Source organism: Petaurus breviceps, unplaced genomic scaffold (genome assembly GCF_028583685.1).
Source record: "Petaurus breviceps papuanus isolate PSGF00001 unplaced genomic scaffold, PetGlider_PUasm1.0 490, whole genome shotgun sequence".
In the NCBI taxonomy this organism is placed as follows: domain Eukaryota; kingdom Metazoa; phylum Chordata; class Mammalia; order Diprotodontia; family Petauridae; genus Petaurus; species Petaurus breviceps.
The window spans coordinates 28584001-28604009 of NW_027186352.1; the positions used below are offsets into that span (position 1 = coordinate 28584001).

Genomic DNA, 20009 nt, shown 5'->3' on the forward strand with positions numbered 1-20009 from the left:
TCTCTCTCTCTCTCTCTCTCTCTCTCTCTCTCTCTCAATCTCTCTTTATCTCTCTCTCCCTCTCACACACAGACACAGGCACAGACACACATTCTCTCTCTCCTGTGATTGCTACTACTGGTTCTGCTACTTCTGCTGCTCTTGCTGCTGCTACTACTAATACAACTCCTCCTCCTACTTCTAATGCTGCTGTTGCTGCTAGTACTACTGTTGCTGCTTTCAGGGTACAGGAAACACAACGTGATATAACACACACAGCTTTGTCCAAAAGTCTGCTCCGAGTGTTCCAGTTAATCCTTTAAAAGCATATTTGGGTAAAGACAGGAGTGCATACCAGATAACCAGTGACTACTCTAAGTAGCAACTTAAGTTTTAATAAGTTACCTGAGACATTTTGAATGACTTATTCAGGGTCACTCAACTACGTGTATCAAAGTTGAGATTTGGACCCATGCCATCTTTAGTATTAATTTGACTTTATTTACTAGCCCATAGTGTTTATTCAGCGCACTTACATGACACTTTAACTTTGGTAAAGCCCTTTAGATATATACTCCCATTTTGGTATCAAAACAATTTAAATATCTTTCCAATAGTCATTCAGTTAGTGACAGAATTTGAAAGCAGATTGTGCAGAATTCAGGTAGAGCTCTTTTTCTGTTATATAAAGTAGCCTCCCTCTTTGAGATATTATTTGTTTTCCAAAATATCTTAGCCATATACAGAGAGGGGCATTAATTTATATTAATTCTAGGTCATATTTACACCTTTTTAATGTGACCATATTTGCCATTCCTTAACTTGATTGAATATTTGTTCTTCACCAATTTGAGTTTCCATTAAATGAATTGTGATGTTTCCTTGAAACAAGCAGCATAATAGAAAACATCACCTCCAGTGAGGCCTTCCAATCAACCACCTAAACATGATGAGAATACAACAAAGGGGTGTATGTTAGAAGGGCAAATGTTTGACAGGCACTTCAAAGTCCAAGAATATATTCTTCAAATATATCACTCTCCCTTAGTCTTAAGTGAATTTGTCATATATAAATACAATAACAATTTTTCTGAAGATGTTAAAGTTTTCTAAGCTTATTATCTATCTGGATATTGAATTTTGTAACTTTAATATTTATTGTATTATATATTAATGTTTCACTTGACTTATATTTAACTCTTCTTCATTTATTTGCACACTGTGGCAAAAGAGTATTGGGCTTAACTCTAATATCAAAAGCATTTTGAGTTATACTTTGGAATGGGTCTAGAAAGAAAGCTGAAGATCAGGCTGAATATCCAGTCAAAAATAGAACCCCTATTTCCCATTAATGTCTTTGACAAAAAAATGAAAATTTGGTTTGAAGTCATATACACCAATTCTTTCTCTCTCTCTCTCTCTCTCTCTCTCTCTCCCTTTCTCTCTTCTCACTTCACTTTCCTTTAGTTAGAGTTTTCACGTTTGTTTGAGCCTTTTCACAAATTTAGTAGTTGAACTGGAAGATCTCTGAAGTTTCTTGAAAGAAAACAATATTCTGATTTTATTTTATATTTTAAAGATATTTGCCTTCTATACCCTTTGGGGAAAAGTCAATATGGTGGAGTAGAAAAAACCCTCAACTGAGCTCTCCTAATATCCCAAACAACTTTAAAATATCTCCTCCAAAGAAAATTCTGGAGTAGTGTAGACAACAAAAAGACAGAGTGAAACATTCCTCCCAACCAAGACAACTTAGGAGTAAAGAAAGTTTGATGATAGGGGGTAGAGCCTAGTTCAGAGCTACATGGATGAAACACCAGTGGAGGTACTAGATGATGGTGACAAAAACCTGTAGCAGTTTTGGGAATTCTCAAGCCAGATATAGTTAGGGAACCTGGCAACTAGTCAGAAAGAGATTATAGGATACTCCTGGGGTAGCATTGGATGCAGTTTCAAATACTGCTTCACAAATGCATTATCTACACCCAATTCTGGGTTACAGCTCAAGGACAGAGTAGTATTTTTTGCTTTAAAGGGAATGGGAGCTCTGAGGAGCAGTGATACTTTTGGTCATAAGGAATCAGGGACCCCTAGGAGTCATGTCACTTCCAGTTCCAAAGGAGCATAGATCCTGAGGCATAGTATCATTTCTGGTCCCAAGGTAGCAGGGGGCCTGAAGAACAATATCAATTGCAATCCCAAGGATTGGAGGCTTTTCCTGGAAAAGGACTAGAGTGCAGACCAAGAAAGAAGTGATCACATCATTTTGGTTTGGAAGCACCTAAAAATTTTCAAACTACCAGAACTAACTCTGAAATGAGCTGATATTTCACAGCAGCAAGACTGACTAAATTAAAGATGTGGAAAATATCAAATTCTGGAGGTGATAAGGAAAAATTAGGACATTAATGCGTTGTTGGTTGAGTTGTGAATTGCTCTACTGGAGAAAGATTTGGAACTACACCCTAAGGGATAAAAATCTGTGCAAAACCTTTGACCCAACAATAATATTAATATGTCTCTATCCCAAATATGTCAAAGGAAAAGGAAGAGTCTATTTAAAAATATATAGCAATTTATTTTCTGTTGGGAAACAATTGGAAATCCAAGGGTTGCCCATCATTTAGTGAATGACAGAACAGTTGTGGTATATCATTGTGATGGAATTCTATTGAGTCATTAATTATGACCAGCAAGATCATTTCAGCAAAACCTGGGAAGACTTATTTTAACTCTTGCAAAGTGAAATGAAGAGAATGAGAATAACACTTTACTCAGTAACAACAATGTTGAAATAATGGTAAATTATGATAGATTTAGCTACTCAGATAAAATCAATATATGAGACAATTCCAAAGGATTCATGATGAAAAAATGGTACCCAACTCTTCAGAGAGAACTTATGAACTAGGTGCAGATAGAAGAATACTTTATTTTAACTTTATTTCTCTTGTTTTGTTCCCTGCATTTTCTTTTAAAACATGACAATTATGAAAATATTAGTTGCATGACTTCACATGTATAATCAATATGAAATTGTTTTCCTCTTCAAAAAGTTTTGGAGGCTTGTCAGGGAAATAGAGAATTTGGAACTCAAAATTAAAAAAAAAAATGTTAAAACTTCATGCAATTGGGGAATAATATTAAAAGATTAATAAAACATATTTTTTCTTTTTTAAAGTAAAATTTATGTTATTTTTATTTTACATTATTCATTTCCATAAGATTTTGAGTTACAAATTTTCTCCCCATCTTTCCTACCACCCCAAAAGAGCGATCCCACTGTATACCACCTCCACCAATCTGCTATCTCCTATATACTCCCACATTCCCCCTGCAACTTTCCAGTAGGGCAAGGTGGATATCTATACCACAGTGCCTACATATCTTATTTCTGAGTTGCCTGTAAATAATAATAATAATAAAAGTTTTAAACATTGGATTTTAAAACTTTGAATTCTAGATTATTTACCTTCCTCCCTCATCACACACCCTTACTGGGAAGATAACAATTCAATGTAGCCTGCACATGGGTACTTATGCAAAACATTTCCCTTGTGGATATATTGCAAAACATTGAATATATTTCCTTCCATTTTTCCCACCCCCACTTGTTCTATTCTCAACTTTGACCCTCTCCTTTTTCAAAATTTGTGCTTCCAACTTCCCTACCCCCCAACCTGTCCTCCCCTCCATCATACCCCCTTTCATCCCCTTCCCCCATACTCTCTTGTAGGGCAAGATATACTATTTAGTGTATATGTCATTCCCTTGCTAAGCCAACTTTAATGAGAGTAAGGTTGACTCATTCCCTTTTGCTTTCCTGTTCTTCCTCTCCATTGTAACAGTTTTGCCTTGCCTCATCTATATGGGATAATTTATCCCATTCTGTCTCTCCTCATTTCCTCTCATTATATTCCTCTCCTCCCTCTCAATTTCACCTTTTAAGTATCATTCCTTCCTATTCAACTAGTTCTGTGCCCTCTGTCTATGTATACATGTACACATATATAAAAAAACTCTCATGTGTATTCATATGCCCATATACTCTATACATATATATGTATATATACATGTATATATATATACACACACATACATTTATATTCCCTTCAACAATTCTCATATTGAGAAAAGTGTCATAAGTTACAATTATCATTTTTCAGTGTAAGAATGTAAATAGTTCAATTCTGAAAAGTTCTTTATGATGTCTTTTCCTTGTTTTTCTTTCTCATGCTTTTCTTGCTTCTTGTATCTGAATGTCAACTTTTCTATTCATCTCTGTTTTTTTCATCAAGAAAGCGTGAAAGTCTTCTATTTCATTGAATTACCATATTTTCCCCTGGAACATGATACTCAGTTTTGCTGGGTAGGTGATTCTTGGTTTTAATCCTAGCTCCTTTGACTTCAAGAATATCATATTCCAAGTCCTTTGATCCCTCAGTGTAGAAGCTGCCAGATCCTATGTTATCCTAATTGTATTTCCACAATGTTCAAGTTGTTTCTTCTTAGCTGCTTGTAATATTTTCTCCTTGACCTGGGAATTCTGGAACTTCACTAGAATATTCCTAGGAGTTTTCTTTTGGTTATCTTCTTCAAGAGGTAATCAGTGGATTATTTCATCCTCTATTTTTCCCCCTGGTTCTAAAACATCTGGGCAATTTTTTTGAGAATTTCTTGAAGGATGATTTCTAGGTTCTTTTTTTGATCATGGATTTCAGATAGCCCATTAACTTTTACATGATCTCCCCTGGATTTATTTTCCAGCTGAATGGTTTTTCCAATGAGATATTTCACATTGCCTTCTATTTTTTTTAAAAATTCTTTTGGATCTGTTTAATAGTATCTTGATTTCTCATAAAGTCACTAGCTTCTCTTTGCTCTAATCTAATTCTGAAGCAATTATTATTTGCAATGAGCTTTTGAGATTTTTTTCCATTTGGAAAATTGAGCTTTTTAAGTCATTCTTCTCCACCTTGGCTTTTTGGGCCTCTTTTTCCCATTTGAGTTAGTCTATTTTTAGGGCATTATTTTCTTCAGTCAGGTTGTTGAGTCCCTTTTCCTGATTTTCATCCATCATTCTGATTTCTCTTCACTATTTTTCCTCCACTTCAATTTATTTTCAAAATCCTTCTTGAGCTCCTCCATGACCTGCAACTAGTTCATATTTTTCTTGGAAGCTTTAGGTGCAAGATTTCTTACTCTGCTGTCTTCCTATTGTTCTGTGTTCTCATTCTTTTTGTTCCTACAAAATGCATCTAAAGTCAGTTTGCTGTGCTTCCTTTGCTTGCTCATGTTGCCACTCAATTACTTGACTTTTAAGCTTTTTGCCACAGTAGAACTCTGCTTCCAAAGAGCAAAACTTTGTCCCAAATTGCTGGGGTTTTCACAGATGCCACAGCTATTAGTAGTTTGCCCTCTCTGAAGCCTCAAATGGCCCTGGCATCTCTTCACCCACTCCAGTACCTCCACTCTAGACAGCAATCCAGTTTCAAGCAGGTTAAAGCAAGAGTGTTTACTCCTCAAAATGGTTGCTTTGTACCCATACATTCTGCAGGCCAGAATCTCTAAGGCAGCTATGTCGTGGTGGCTGCACAGCCATTGGGCCTCTACTGCTTCTCCCTCTGGGAACAGAAGCCAGACCACACCCCTGGACCCCCTGTTCCCAAAGTCCACTGACCCCTCACTTTGTCTTTGTTATTTATGGGTTGATAATTCTGGAAACCACCACAGGTATTGGTGATCCACTCTCATTATGTCCGTCTAGTCAGGGCTGGTCATGGTCTATCTGAGGCTAAAACTGCTTTCTCATGTGGGTCTGGGCTTGACTCCCAGAATACTTCATTGGGACCTTCCTGCTTGCCTGGTGGGCTGTATTCATCAGGAGGTTTGTTTCTCTATATCACTTTGTGGCTTCTGTAGATTTAAAGTTTGTTTAGAGTCATTTTTATATATATTTGAGGTGTTTATAGGGGGAGTACAGGGAATCTTCCTGATTGTATGCCACCATCTTGGATCCTCCCCCCAGTAAAATATATTTTTGAAAAATGATCTTCAATTTCTAGTTAAAGAGTAATTTCCCACAGAAAATATCCAAAATCTTCTGTGTCTAGGTGGCACAGTAAGTAGAGCACCAGCCCTTGAGTCAGGAGGACCTGAGTTCAAATCTGGCCTCAGACATTTAACAAAAAATTATCCATGTGACCTTGGCAAGACACTTAAAATCAAAGCCCTACTTTCCCCATCCAAGAAAAAAAAGAAAATATACAGAACCTATGCTTATTTTAGAGACTCTAATTATTATGCATTTAGGAAAATGTGTTAATCTTTTTTTCCACTTCGTAGGAAAGGTAGATAGATAGGAAATGTGACGAGAAGATATCTGAATGGTCATTAAGATATATTAATATCTTAATAACAATAAAAAAATGTAACTGGGTTTATATAGCTATAAAATAACCAAAAATTCTAAAATAATTTTATTTCATAACCAAGAACTGAAAAAACTTGTTTTTTCTATAACATTTATTTTCTCTCTGTCTTTACTCATATGTTAGTAGATTCCTTAAATATTTTCGGCATGTGTATGTGTATGGACAAGGCAAAAGGATGCTGAACACATTACCAACAGAGCATCCCCTGTACCTTTGTTCTGATATCTTGTCCAAACCCCTTAACATCTGTGAATTGAGAGTTCTGGGTCTGATTCACCTGCCTCCAAGGCCTAATGCTGATGTTATGGCTTAACCTACACTGCACTCCAGATGAACATTCCTTCCCTGTAGGACAAACTTTTCTTGATGAATTCCTAAGTTGTCTTAGACTAGAAAATTTTTTTTTCAAAAAGACTTTTTGTTGGTTTTGCTCCTCCAAAACTCAATTTGAGGTGTTATTTTATAGTTGTTTGGAGGAGAATTTGGGAGAGTTTAGGTAGCTTCCTGCTCCTACTCCACCATCTTGGGTATTTCCTCTATTCTACATTGGAATGACATTTAAACCTCATAGAATAAAACACCAGAAAATCATTTATATTACAAAAGCAAAAAATAAAATTATATAGAATTTGGATATTTTTTCTTTTCCTTTCCTTATTAAAATAATTTCTACATTGAATTTTTAAAAAACGTTTGATTCTGAAAGAGTATTGGATTATATGTCACTAATTTATATGTAAATTTGATTATTATCTACACTATACTTTCATTCCATATTAACATAACTATGTGCAAAGAAAGAAATGAGAAATTGTGCATTAGTATGTTATGCATTATAAGAAGTTTCAACTACCATAAAAAGTATGCATGAAAAGCAAGGTTTATGAATTGTTCAAACTCAATTTTCTTTCTCATAAATTTACTTCAGATCAGGTCTTGAAATGAGAGTTTTGTAAATCATGTCATAAAGTTTTGCTTTTTTAATGTATTTAATAAAGTATTAATTCAATCATAATGATTTATTAATAATAATATATTGTGCTTTATTAATGTATTAATATATTTATTCATGTCCCCTCCCAAAACCCTCATTTCAAAAATATGATATTATGATTTACAAACTTTTCTGTATAGATAGTCCCTCAAATGTTGAAAGGGATGGTCAATCCATGTTTTCTCATCCTATGATGTTCTTCTTCATGTTGTTCTATGAATTATCCATTGAAAGCATGATTAATATGCTGGAGATTTTCTAACAAATCTATTTAATTTAAATAGGTTTCTCAATATTATTTAGATTATTCATTCATTGTATTCTTCTATTGCTCTATAGTATACAACATGACCTCATCAATGACCTTTTTATTTTTTGTTAATTGCACTAAGAACCAAAGAATTTTGGTTTGGCATGAGGGATCACAAGACAATCAGAAAGTCAGTAAAACCTATATTGAAGCTCCATCTCTGATATTTACTAGGAATTATGACTCTGAGGAAGAAAATTAATTTCTTAGTACTCTAGATAATTTTTAAGGTTATTGGTTGAATAGTATATACTAAAATACATTGGTAAAGCATATTTCTCCACCTAGCAAATGCCTATACTAATGAAATCACAAACAAGGAGAGGCAGGATGGCAACAAACATTTATTGAGAGCTTATTATGTTGTGGACACTATCCTAAATGCTTCATGGGGAATTAAATAAAAGCAAAATGAAAGGTTTTTCTTTTAATCTTTTTCCCCTCAAATAGCTTATATTCTATTGCAATAATAGAATACATGAAAGTGACCTAAAAGTGATGGGGGGGAGGAGCAGAGAGAAGTTACATGCACAAGCACAGTGGTACATTCCATAGTCAAAAGCATAGCCTCAAGGGGAATGAAAGGTTGTTGTCCTGGTCCATCCCTAAACTGTAACAACGGAAGGGATTTACTATTGGAATAAAGGTGTTGCTATGGCAGAAGAATGTTTTATGGTTAGGAAATAAAAGAATCTGGTTTTATTACTCTAAGCCTAGTCCTCTTTACTTTACCCATTAAGTATGCCTGTTATGACCTTCAAATATAATCATTAAATTTCTTCAGTAGTGAATGTGAAAATATGTTTATTGTAGATTTGAATTGTTTAACTTTTGATTTTATTTTTTACTTCTTCAGATCATTCAATCCTCCCTGTGTAGGAATGGGAAAAAGGCTAATTAATGTATTTAATTTCCATATTATTGCTTGCATTTCTATTTTTTGGTTAGAAAAATAAATAAGGTGGAAGTAATTAATAACATGTGCAATGGGGGAACTTCTTTATTTTAGAAAGTTGTCTAATATGTCAGGAAATAAAATGTTAAAATAACAGCTCTACTGATCAAGATTTGCACATCAAAAAGATGTCTAAATTTATTTAATCAATCATTAAAAGCCATTCTGAAATGCTTAATTTATCTGAATCAGTATAGAAAATAATATTTAAATAATTATGCATACTTGTTCAATTACAAGTCATTAACTCTTCTTCCTGATGTAAATTATTCAAATACTTAAATACTCAAAGGTCATGCAAGCAAAATATTTATAGAATGCAGGAAACAACTCTCTTGAAGTTTGAATACTTAAATTCATTAAAGAAGTCCATGGTATTATATTATAAGATATGATATGTGTGATATGATATGAAATGACATAATTTAACAAATTATAATATAATGGTGGTCGTTGCTGTCCATGATAAAGCATTATAATATAATGGTGATAGTTCTTTCTTTCATTCTCAAAGAGGAACAAAATAGCATCATTATGTTGGAGTTAAGGTACAGTGTGTTCAATTGTCACTGATGAGACCAATATGATGTCCAGAAACTCTACTACAGGTTAAGCAGAAATAGTCCATGTGAACATTCGGATTGGAGATTTCCCTTAATTTACACAATTCCCATTTCTTTTGACTTACTGCAATTCTGCTTCACTCATAGAGCAGAGGACCTTCTTTGATGTGGACATGGCATGCTGGGCAGTCCTTTGTCAGTATCACCCATGTTATAAAAACCTTTGGTTTGGTGGACAGTCTAATACCCATTCTCTCCCTCACTTTCCTCTGGGGCCTCCCAAATAGAAAGCTAGTTCTGGCAATGTGTGTGTGTCAACCTCATCATTGATACATACATCTGTGGAATGTATACTGTCAAGGTAAGTGAAATTTTCCACAGTATTCAGTATTTTTCAATTTGCTGTAGCCAGTGGTTCTGCATATGGATGGTGGGGAGAGGACTGGTAAAGAACCTTTGTTTTTCTTGGTGTTGTTAGGCCAAAATTAACATAACAAGCAGATAACTGGTCTGTATTTTGTTGCATCTCAACCTTAGAGCCTACATTGAGTGCTCAATCATCTGAAAACAAAAACAACAACAACAAAATATACTGCAACAACACTGCTTTCACTTTATTCTGGGCATGTAACCTTTTTTAAGAAAAATAATTTACAATATATATGGTACCTCACCTTGATGCTGTTTTTGTCCTCATTGAAGGTGTCTAACAACATTGATGAAAACATCATGCTAAAAAGCATAGGAAGAGGCACACATCCTTATTTGACACCATTGGTGACTGGGGAAATGTGTAAGTACTGTTCATTATCCAGAACCCAAGAAATCATGCCATCATGAAAATGACATAAAATACTGATGAACTTCTCCAGGAAACCAAATTTTGGTAAAATTTTCATAAGCTTTCATGACTGACAATATCAATAACCTTGATTAAATCAGTGAATGTTTTGTACAGACCTCTGTTCTCCTCCTGGCATTTTGCCTGGCATTGTTAGGCAGCAGATACCCTATGCACCATTCCTCAACACTTTCTAAAACCAAACTGGCTCTTGGGTAGATAACCATATTCCAATCCCAGTGCAAAAGGCAAATTGGCAGCCCCAGAAACTAGCAACACAGGTGTGACTTGTCTGGTCAACCCCAGTGCAGTAAGCAAGCAAACTGCACCTGAGCCTCCACCTCAGAAGGCCAATGAGCAGGCTCCTGGACACTAAGACAAGAAAGTTGGGAAAGTCCCCCCTCTGCCCCAAGAGCAGATGTCAACTCCAAAAGCCATAAAATAATCAAGAACATGAGAAAGAAGCAGAAAAGAGACTTGATCATAGAAAGCTTCTATGGTGACAGAAAGATCAAAACAAACTCAGTAAAGGACATCAATGAAATAATGCCTATATGAGAAAACTCAAACAGGAGTAAGAAACAGGTCTAAAGAGTCTAATAGGAAGAGCACAAAATTATTTTAAAAGTCAAATAAGAAATATAGAAGAAAAATTGGGAAAAGAAATTAGAGGAATGCACAAGAGAGTCAACAATTTGGAAAAGGAAAGACAAAAATTGACTGAAGAAAACAATTCTTTAAAAAAATAAAATTGGGGGCAGAATCAAGATGGCAGAGTAGAAACAGGACTTTCGTGGGGCTCCAGCTTCCACCTTGCCCAATTCATTTAAAAGGTGACTCTGAAGAAACTTTGGAGCTACAGAACCCACAAAATGACTCAGATAAGCTTTCCTCCTGCTGAGGACAAACCGGCAGGCCAGCAGGAAGTGGCCAAAACAGTGCTCTGGGAGCTGAACCAAGCCCTGCAAGAACCCCAGGTTTTAACCTCAGGGCCATCTCATCAGCTGCTGGCTGGAGGGACTTCAGAACACCAGCAGCTGTAGCAGTTTCCAGAATTATCTACCCATAGATGCTAAGGTGACAGCGAAGTGTTAGTGCAGTGTGGACTTTGGGATCTAGTAGTTTAGGAGTGCAGTCCAGCCTTTATCCCCTGGAGGGAGAAGCCACTGAGGCTCTGTGGCCTTGCAGCCCCTGCCATGTGGCAGCTTCATTTCCTGGCCTACAGATTGTAGGGGAACCAAGAGACCAGTCTGCGGGGTAATCGCTCTTACTTTAACCTGCTGGGATCTGGATTGTGGTTTGAGTGGGGTCCGGGGGTGTATGAAGAGCTTGCCAAAGTCTGTGGAGGATTCATAGATGACACCTAACTAATACTTTCAACAGCTGAGAAAAACCCAGCATATGGGATAAAGATATTCTGTGTATTAGCAGAGTCCTACTGGGGCAAAAAGCCCAAAAGTCAAGTGATTGAGTAGCAACATGAGCAGGAAAAGTAAGTAAAACAAGCAGAACAATCTGACTTTACACTCCTATTGTGGGGACAAAAAGGATCAAAGAATGGAACAGGAGGAAAACAGAGAAGTCAGAGGTCCTGGACCAAAAGCTTCCACGAAAAATACAAGCTGGTTACAGGCCATAGAGGAGCTTAAAAAGGATTTTGAAAATAAAATAAGAAAAGTGGAGGAAAAATTGGGAAGAGAAATTAGAATGATGCAAATAAATTATAAATTAGAGTCAACAACCTGACTGAAGAAAAAAACACCATAAAAATAGACAAACTCAGATGGCAAAACAGACTCAAAAAAGGCAATGAGGAGAAGAATGCCTTAAAAACAAAATTTGCCAGATGGAAAAAGAATCTCAAAAGTTCAGTAAAGACATTAACTCCTTCAGAATTAGAATGGAGCAAATGGAATCTAGTGACTTTATGAGAAATCAAGATATGAGAAACATATCCAAACAAATGAAAGAATAGAAGGCCATGTGAAATATCTCATTGGGAATACCACTGATCTGGACAATAGATCCAGGAGAGATCATTTAAAAATTATTGGACTACCTGAAAGCCATGATCAAGAAAAGAACTGGGAAATCATCCTTCAAGAAATTATCAAGGAAAATTGCCCTGATGTTTTAGAACCAGAGAACAAAATACAGGTTGAAAGAATGCACTGATCACCTCCGGGAAAATGTCCAAAATAAATTCCTAGGAATATTATAGACAGTTTCCAGAATTCCAAGATCAAGTAGCAAATATTACAAGGAGCCAGGAAGAAACAATTTGAATATTTTGGAAACACAATCAGTCTAATCCAGGATCTGGCAGCTTCTGCACTGAGGGATCAAAGGGCCTGGAATATGATATTCTGGGAGTCAAAGGAGCTGGGATTAAAACCAAGAATCACCTACCCAGAAACTGAGTATCATGTTTTGGGGGAAAAAAAATTCAGTGTAATAGAGGACTTTCAAGCATTCTTGATGAAGAAACCAGAGTTGAATAGAAAATTTGACATTCAGATACAAGAAGCAAGAGAAGCATGAGAAGGTAAACAGGGAAAAGAAATCATAAGGAACTTATCAGAGTTAAATTATTTACATACCTACATGGAAAAACAATAATTGTGACTTATGAAACTTTTCTCAATATGAGAATAGTTGAAGGGGATGGAAATGTGTGTGTGTATATTTATATATATATATACATACACACATACATATATATTTGTCTATATAGGAGAGTATATAGGAATATGAATACATATGTGAATTTGTGTATATATTTGTACATGTATACATTGGTTAAGGGCACAGGACCAATTTAATAGGAAGGGATGATACTTAAAATGTGAAATTAACAGGTGTGAAATGAATAAAATGAGCAGAGATGGGGAGAGACAGAATGTGGCAAATGATCTCATAGAAGAGGTCATGGAAAATGGTTACAATGGAGGGGAAGTACAGGAAGGCAAAAGGAATGGGTTAACCTTATTCTTATTGAATTTGGCTTAGGGAGGGAATGACATTTACTCTAAATAGGGTATCTCCCCCTACATGAGAGTATGGGGGAATTGGATGGGGGGGGGGAGGGAGGGCAGGCTAGGTGGGAGGGAAATTGGAAGTACCCACTTTTGAAAAGGGGCAGGATCAAAGTAGAGAATAGAATAATTGGGAGGTGGGGTAGGAGGGAGCGAAATATAGTCAGTCTTTTACAATATATGCAGTATGGAAATGTTTTGCATAGCTGCACATGTACAACCTACTTTTAATTGTTTATCTTCCCAGTAAGGGTGGGTGACAAGGGAGAAAAGTAATGAATCTGGAATTCAAAGTTTTAAAGTCAACTGTTAATGCACACATACATACATACACACATACACTATCATTAAAAGTATTTTACATGTACTTCTGCAATAAGATATACAGGCACTGGGGCATAGAGATCTACTGTGCCCCACTGGAAAGTCAGTGGGATTATGGGAGAAGATATTGGAGAGAGAATATTGGAGGAGGGGCTATCTAGTGGGATCGCTATTTTGGGGTGGCAAGTATGGGAAAAACAGGTAGAAAATCTGTAATTCATGATCTTGCAGAAATGAATGATATAAAGTAGAAGTGAATACAGCATTTGAATAAAATACAATTGACCAAATGCAGAAAAATCCACTGAAGAAAATCACTCCTTAAAAATATAATTGACCAAATGGAAAAGGAGGTACACAATCTAATGGAAGAAAATAATTCTTTAAAAAATAGAATTGGGTGAATGGAAGTAAGTGACTCTGTGAGACATTAAGAATCATTTGAATATTTTTTAAATTAAAAATAGAAGGAAATGTAAAAGACTGCAGTGGAAAAAGAACTGATTTGGACAACAGATTAAAGAAAGGTAATTTAAGAATAATTGGACTACTTGAAAGTCATGATCAAAAGAAGAGCCTAGATAGCATCTGTCAAGAATCAAGATTTGAATTCAGTTCCTTTGATCTGAAATCTAGAAAGTTTATCCTTCATCCCATTCAACTTTAAGCATTTTGAACACTAATGCCATTGCTGCTTCTTCAGTTTATGTTTGGATACTTGAAATATTGTTCCCTTTCTAATTTTTGAGTCTTCAATACTAATACCATTAAAATAGGTTTTCTACGTATAAAGTAACACATATTACTGTTTAATTAAAAATGTAGAAAATCTTAATTTCTGCATTTAAACAAAAGTTTGTGTGACCTGCAAGATGCACATTTCATATGTTTCTTTACATTAAATCTATGATTTCCCCAATATGAGAAGATGCTGTTGAATAAATCCTCTACCAACACAAATGCACACCCATGGTCAATTAACTCTAGTTTCCATCAGTTTCCTCACATATAAAATAATAATAATTATAGTTCCTATGCCCAGGAATATTATGAGGAACAATTGATGAAGCATTTAAAACACTTACCACAGTGCCTGATACATAGTAAGCACTACCTAAATCCTAGCTATTATTTTTGTTTTTAATAATAATTATTATTATAGTAATAGCAGCAGCAACATTAATAGAAGCAGCATGAATAATAATAGTAGTAATCATCATAATCGTCATAGTTAATATAACTGTGTAACTTCTGGACTCAGAAAACTACTTTTCTGGGAGCCTGAAGCAATTATTGATTTCTCCTAATCTAAACAGCTAGAATAAGATAGAATAAAATTTGAGCCCAGGTCTTTTGAACACCAAGACTACCTCACTTTTCCATTAGGGAACACTGACTTTCCTGATTTGTTATTCATCTATACATTTTGTAGCTTCTCATATTATTCTAATTGGGAGGAACCAAAGAAAATGTTCCTTATAGTCTGCTATTTTTTTAAAAACATCATTTTTTTTTTCAGTCACGATAACTTGGGATGAGGAAAGTAGCAATTTAGCCAAGGATACAGAGTTAGTAGTAGATGAGAAAGATCAGATTCAAAACTAGGTCTTAAGATCCCAGATACAACTTTATACCCGCCCACCTACACACATACACATACATATACATACACATATTCATATATCCCAGATACAACTTTATATGTGTGTATGTATATGTGTGTTTTAAAATTTTTTCAAACAACATGACTTCAACTAAATAGAAAAATATACCCATGCTTTGTTATCCAGAGTGACTCTTTTCTATGTTCTCTTCTAAATTTAAGTTTTACACAAGGGTTCCTGCCAAGAGATCAGAGGCCATGCCAGTGATCTAGTGGTAGATACTGATGGATCATTTCAACTACCAGTAACTCTTCTCACTATGTAACCTATTTATTTGTATTCCTATTCATATACATGATCATCTTTATGGTGCTCCTCCTTTGTAATCCCTCATTGACATCATCTTATCTCCTGGCCATGTCCATCATGTAACTCACCAATGTTCTTTAGGTGACTTGAAATTTTCAATCTCATGCTTTGATCAAGGATATCTTTGATAGAAGCATAGACTTATCATATATATATATATAATATATATATATATATGTCCCTTCCTCATCTTCACCCCTTAGCTTCCTTGAAGTAAAATATTATGTTATTCCTACCACACAATTATTCTAATGCACTCTTTCTGTTGAATATTTTCCATTTATCCTTTGTGTATTCTGATTGCAAATAGTTGTTTGTGTACTATCTCCCTGATTAAAATATGACCTCCTTCAGAACTGTTATGGATTGTATTGTGTCTTTATCTGTATCAGAAGTGTTTGACACAATACCTGGTATGTAGTAAGCATTTAGCCAAACTTTATTGACTTTATATAGATAGAGTCAGATTGATAAATAAATATATGGATATGCATTTCTAACTTTTTTATTTGAAATAAGTCAGTTAAGATCCCTTTTGTTTCCTCTCTGGGATAAATGAATGAGTGGGGCCAAAATGCTGCCCTAACAACCCCCCCCCCCCATTCTTCTCAAGATCTAAATCTTATGATTTTAGATTCCAAGCTCCTAGAAGATCGGTTAGTTTGTCTCATGGATCTTTCCATATTCCACAGCACCCAAGATCATGTTTTGCACATATTGATAATTTACTTAACATGTAAAGATTGATTCATCATCACCTGAAAGAGTCTTTCAATCTATCTTTAGACCGAATTTGTTGTTCTGAAGCCATTCGTTCAGTCACAATCCTTTCTCTACCTACCCAGGGGCACATTGATACAAAAGGCTTTGAGAAAATTACTAATATTTTATCCACACTTCAGTGCATGGTAAAGAAAAAAAAAAGATTTTGACAAATTCAAGTAGTACAAAGAATGGAAATTGTTGTTTAAAAAAACAGGCATGTGAATAACAACTCCTTGAAAAAATAAACAAGTCAAATCAATATTCATATAATGGAAAAAGACAAAATCAATAGGTAGAAAATACATTCAAATTTCCACTGAAGCTCTAGTGACAACCACTTATTGAACATAGATGCTAGAAATGTTGCAGGAATTAAAAAATCTCTTCTGTTTCCATTTCTTTATAATTCCTTTCAGAGACATCAAGACTGTCCTCTTGCTCAAAACCTTTATATTGTCTCTGTGTTACCTCTGATTTCTATTGAGGGATCTTCACAAACTGGCAATGCTCTAGGTTTCAAGCCTTTTCTCTGTTCTTACCAGGTCAAGCTCATTAACTAAACAATTTCTTCCTTCTAGACATTGCCTCTTTCGACCCTCCCATCTCTGCATCTTGACTTTCATTGTTCCCTATGACAGGAATGTCATATCTCCCTATTTAATTGCTCATTACAAATTTCTTTGTCTTCAAGAAAGCTCTTATTATTTTAAGTCTTGGTAATTACTTCCCTCCTTGAATTTCATGTGGCTTCTTGTTCTGTAATAATGTACTGTGTTAGTGTTATTATATAGTTCTCTTTATTGATGTGCTATCTCCCTAGTCAAGCACGAACTCCATGACAAAACCTGGTTCATAGAGCCTTTGGATTAGGTTGATTCATCTAAAATTTTATTAAGAAATTATCAACACATTCAAAAAGAAAACATGTTGGGATGCAAGCTTCCTTTATATCACTAGCATTACTTGGGATGGGATCTGAACTTTGGGATCTGGACCCCAAAAAGGAAAATCCCCTGGACTTTCTCATGTGGCCCAAATCCCTGGCATTCACCTGGAGCAACCAACCCTTCCCAGTTAATTAACTACCCTTTAATTGTCTGCACTTGGTCAACCTGTCTAAATTCCATCTAGTCTCCTCTGTTTCACAGTCTTATAAGATCCATCTTGCCTGCTAACCAAACCTCAAATTCCTTAAGAGTTTAACCAGGTTCATAAAATATGATTTTCACAGACCCAGGCATGTTAAATGGGCTTGGGTGATCATGCAGGTTGTGTGAGATGCCACAACACTTGCTGGTGTGAGAAATCCAGTTTTGTTCATGGCAAGTCCCAGGACTGGAAGAATGTGAAGATGTACTACCACAATTACAAGGTAACATTTCTTATTCCTTAATGTAGGATACGATCAAAAGAACTGAAAATCTTGTCATGGAAATTTGTTCCATACTATTTGGTGAAAAATTTACCTCTTCATGAATTAATTGCACAAGAGTTCATCAATAACTTTGTGAAAAAAGGCACCTGTTATGTCCTAACATGCAATACAAATATTGATCAAGACGATACTGTGGCCCTGTTACCCAATGGAAAACTAATTTTTTTGATGGACAAGGACACTTTTGAAGAAATTGGACTTCAAGGTCAGCCATCTCAACATTCTTGCAGAAAAGTCATTAGATACATTATTACCTTTGATTTGATGGATTCATCCTTCAGTCTTGAGTCCAAGAAGTATAAAGGAGCATCTTGGACTTTGAATGAAAAGAACCAATAAAATTCAATTTCCTTCTGCCTTGGCATCGTGAAGGTGCAGAAGAGTCAACTTTTCCAAATACCAAATTGAGGAGCATCAGTCAAAAATAGCATTGAGCACATCACAAGACATTCAGTGTCCATTGCTACATAGTGGAGAAGTTGAGGGAAAGCCTGCATAATCATGGAGTGCATCAGAACTCTTTGACTGGTGTGGTGCTGTCTTCAGTAAGTCAGAATTAATAATCAGTCACTCATTTTTGTATCAAACAACTCAGCCAGGTATATTGGTGGAAAAAGCTTATTTGTGTGCCATCACTGGATTCATAGTCTCTGAGAATACATTCCTGTTACTGGAATAACTGCATCATTATTTTGGTGACCCAAAGTTAACTCTTTGGGTCACCTTGTCTGACCAAGGCTTTGCAGATGGCCCTGTGTCTTGGAGAGAAAATGAAAATGAATTTTGAAAAGGGAGAGAACACTTGTACAACTTTGCTATTCTCAGCAATCAGCACTACTGGCTTCAAATATCTATGGGGACCAATGATGACCGTGTACCATGACAATAACTAAAGCTGCCTGTGTTTATTTTTTTCTTTTCCAGTAAAAAAATGGGGAAAAATGTGTCTGGTCAATCCCTAGATTTAATATGACCTGCTTGTCAATACAAGCATGACTCAATTCTCACATTCCTTAAGAGTCTGTCCAATATGGCATATTTTTAGAATCATGGTCATTGTCTATTGGTGTACTAATAAACTTTGTCTGGAAGAAGGCTTGGGTAAAATTCATTGGGGTAGGACCCACATTTCACTATTTTGAGGTTTCAGCACACCTGAACCTCAACACAGATTGACTAAACATCTTGTGTCTGACATTTTTTCATTTGTGTGGAATGAGTACTTTCCTCTTCCATGTCTGAAAAATGAATAAATAGATTTTTAAAAATTAAAAACAAATATATAAATGAGAAACAGGATTCCTTCTGAAAGCAATAGATGTGACATAGCTGATTCATTCTTTCTCTTTGAAGTGACCATAAAATAATAGAAAACGATAATAACTGAGGAGAAAATTTGGATCAGTCATTAAGATAATAAGCCAACATTGACATGATTAGCAACCATATGAATTTTTCCACCAAAGTAGAGTCAAACTACATAACCTTGGCTATATATAGACATGAGACATTTTAATAATTGATCATCTAGGTAATATCTCTAAAGTTTGAATTGATTGTGAGAGTATATAAGTTTTGGGAGTGGGAATGGACTCTTGAAACAGTTTGTTCTAACACCCTCATGTTAGAAATGATAACACTGGCATAATAGTGAAACTAGGATATTCACTGCCATATTTAATATCATTGTTTAAGGATGGACAGAGAAAACAAGGATTTAGTAAATATCTACCATGCCCTAGGCACTGTACTATGTGCTTTACAAGGGTTTTCTCATATGAAATAACAACCCTTTGAAGTATATTGTTATTCCCATTTGACAAAACTGATGCAGAGATTGTGTCTTGCTTGAAGTCACATAGGCAGCAAATGTGTGAGAATAGATTTACTAACATCTTCCTGATTCTAAGCCTAGCCCTCTGTCCACCCTTTGACCTCACTGCACATTTTCAGCACATAGTTGATGATTCATAAATGATTTTTTAGTCATTAATTCCTCTATCCATTCATTCATAAAATAATAATTAGGAGAGCCAGGATGTTAATCAAAGTTTTGGGGATTGTTAAATTATTAAGTTTTTAATCAAATTATGCTTTTCAATACATATTATTTAGCATATGTTCATAATTTTTACTATCACATAAATGGCTTTTACGCATTTAACAATAGACACTTTATCTGTATTAATAAGAAAAAAATATATAGTTATTATTTCAAAAAAATGTTAGAGAGATTGCAAAGATTCATGTAACTATCTTCCCAGGTGACTTGAAAAGAGTATCTCTGTTGATTTATATCGATATCTGTCTGTCTGATCTCTCTCTCTCTCTCTCTCTCTCTCTCTCTCTCTCTCTCTCTCTCTCTGTCTCTCTCTGTCTCTGTCTCTGTCTCTCTCTCTCT

At 35.3% G+C, this 20009-nt stretch overlaps 1 pseudogene; it reads left to right on the forward strand.

Moving 5' to 3' along the window:
- The window catches only part of LOC138172102 (ribonuclease P protein subunit p40-like), a 118885-nt pseudogene extending 100394 nt beyond the window's left edge, over nucleotides 1–18491 (forward strand).
- The last annotated feature ends 1518 nt before the right edge of the window (nucleotides 18492–20009 follow it).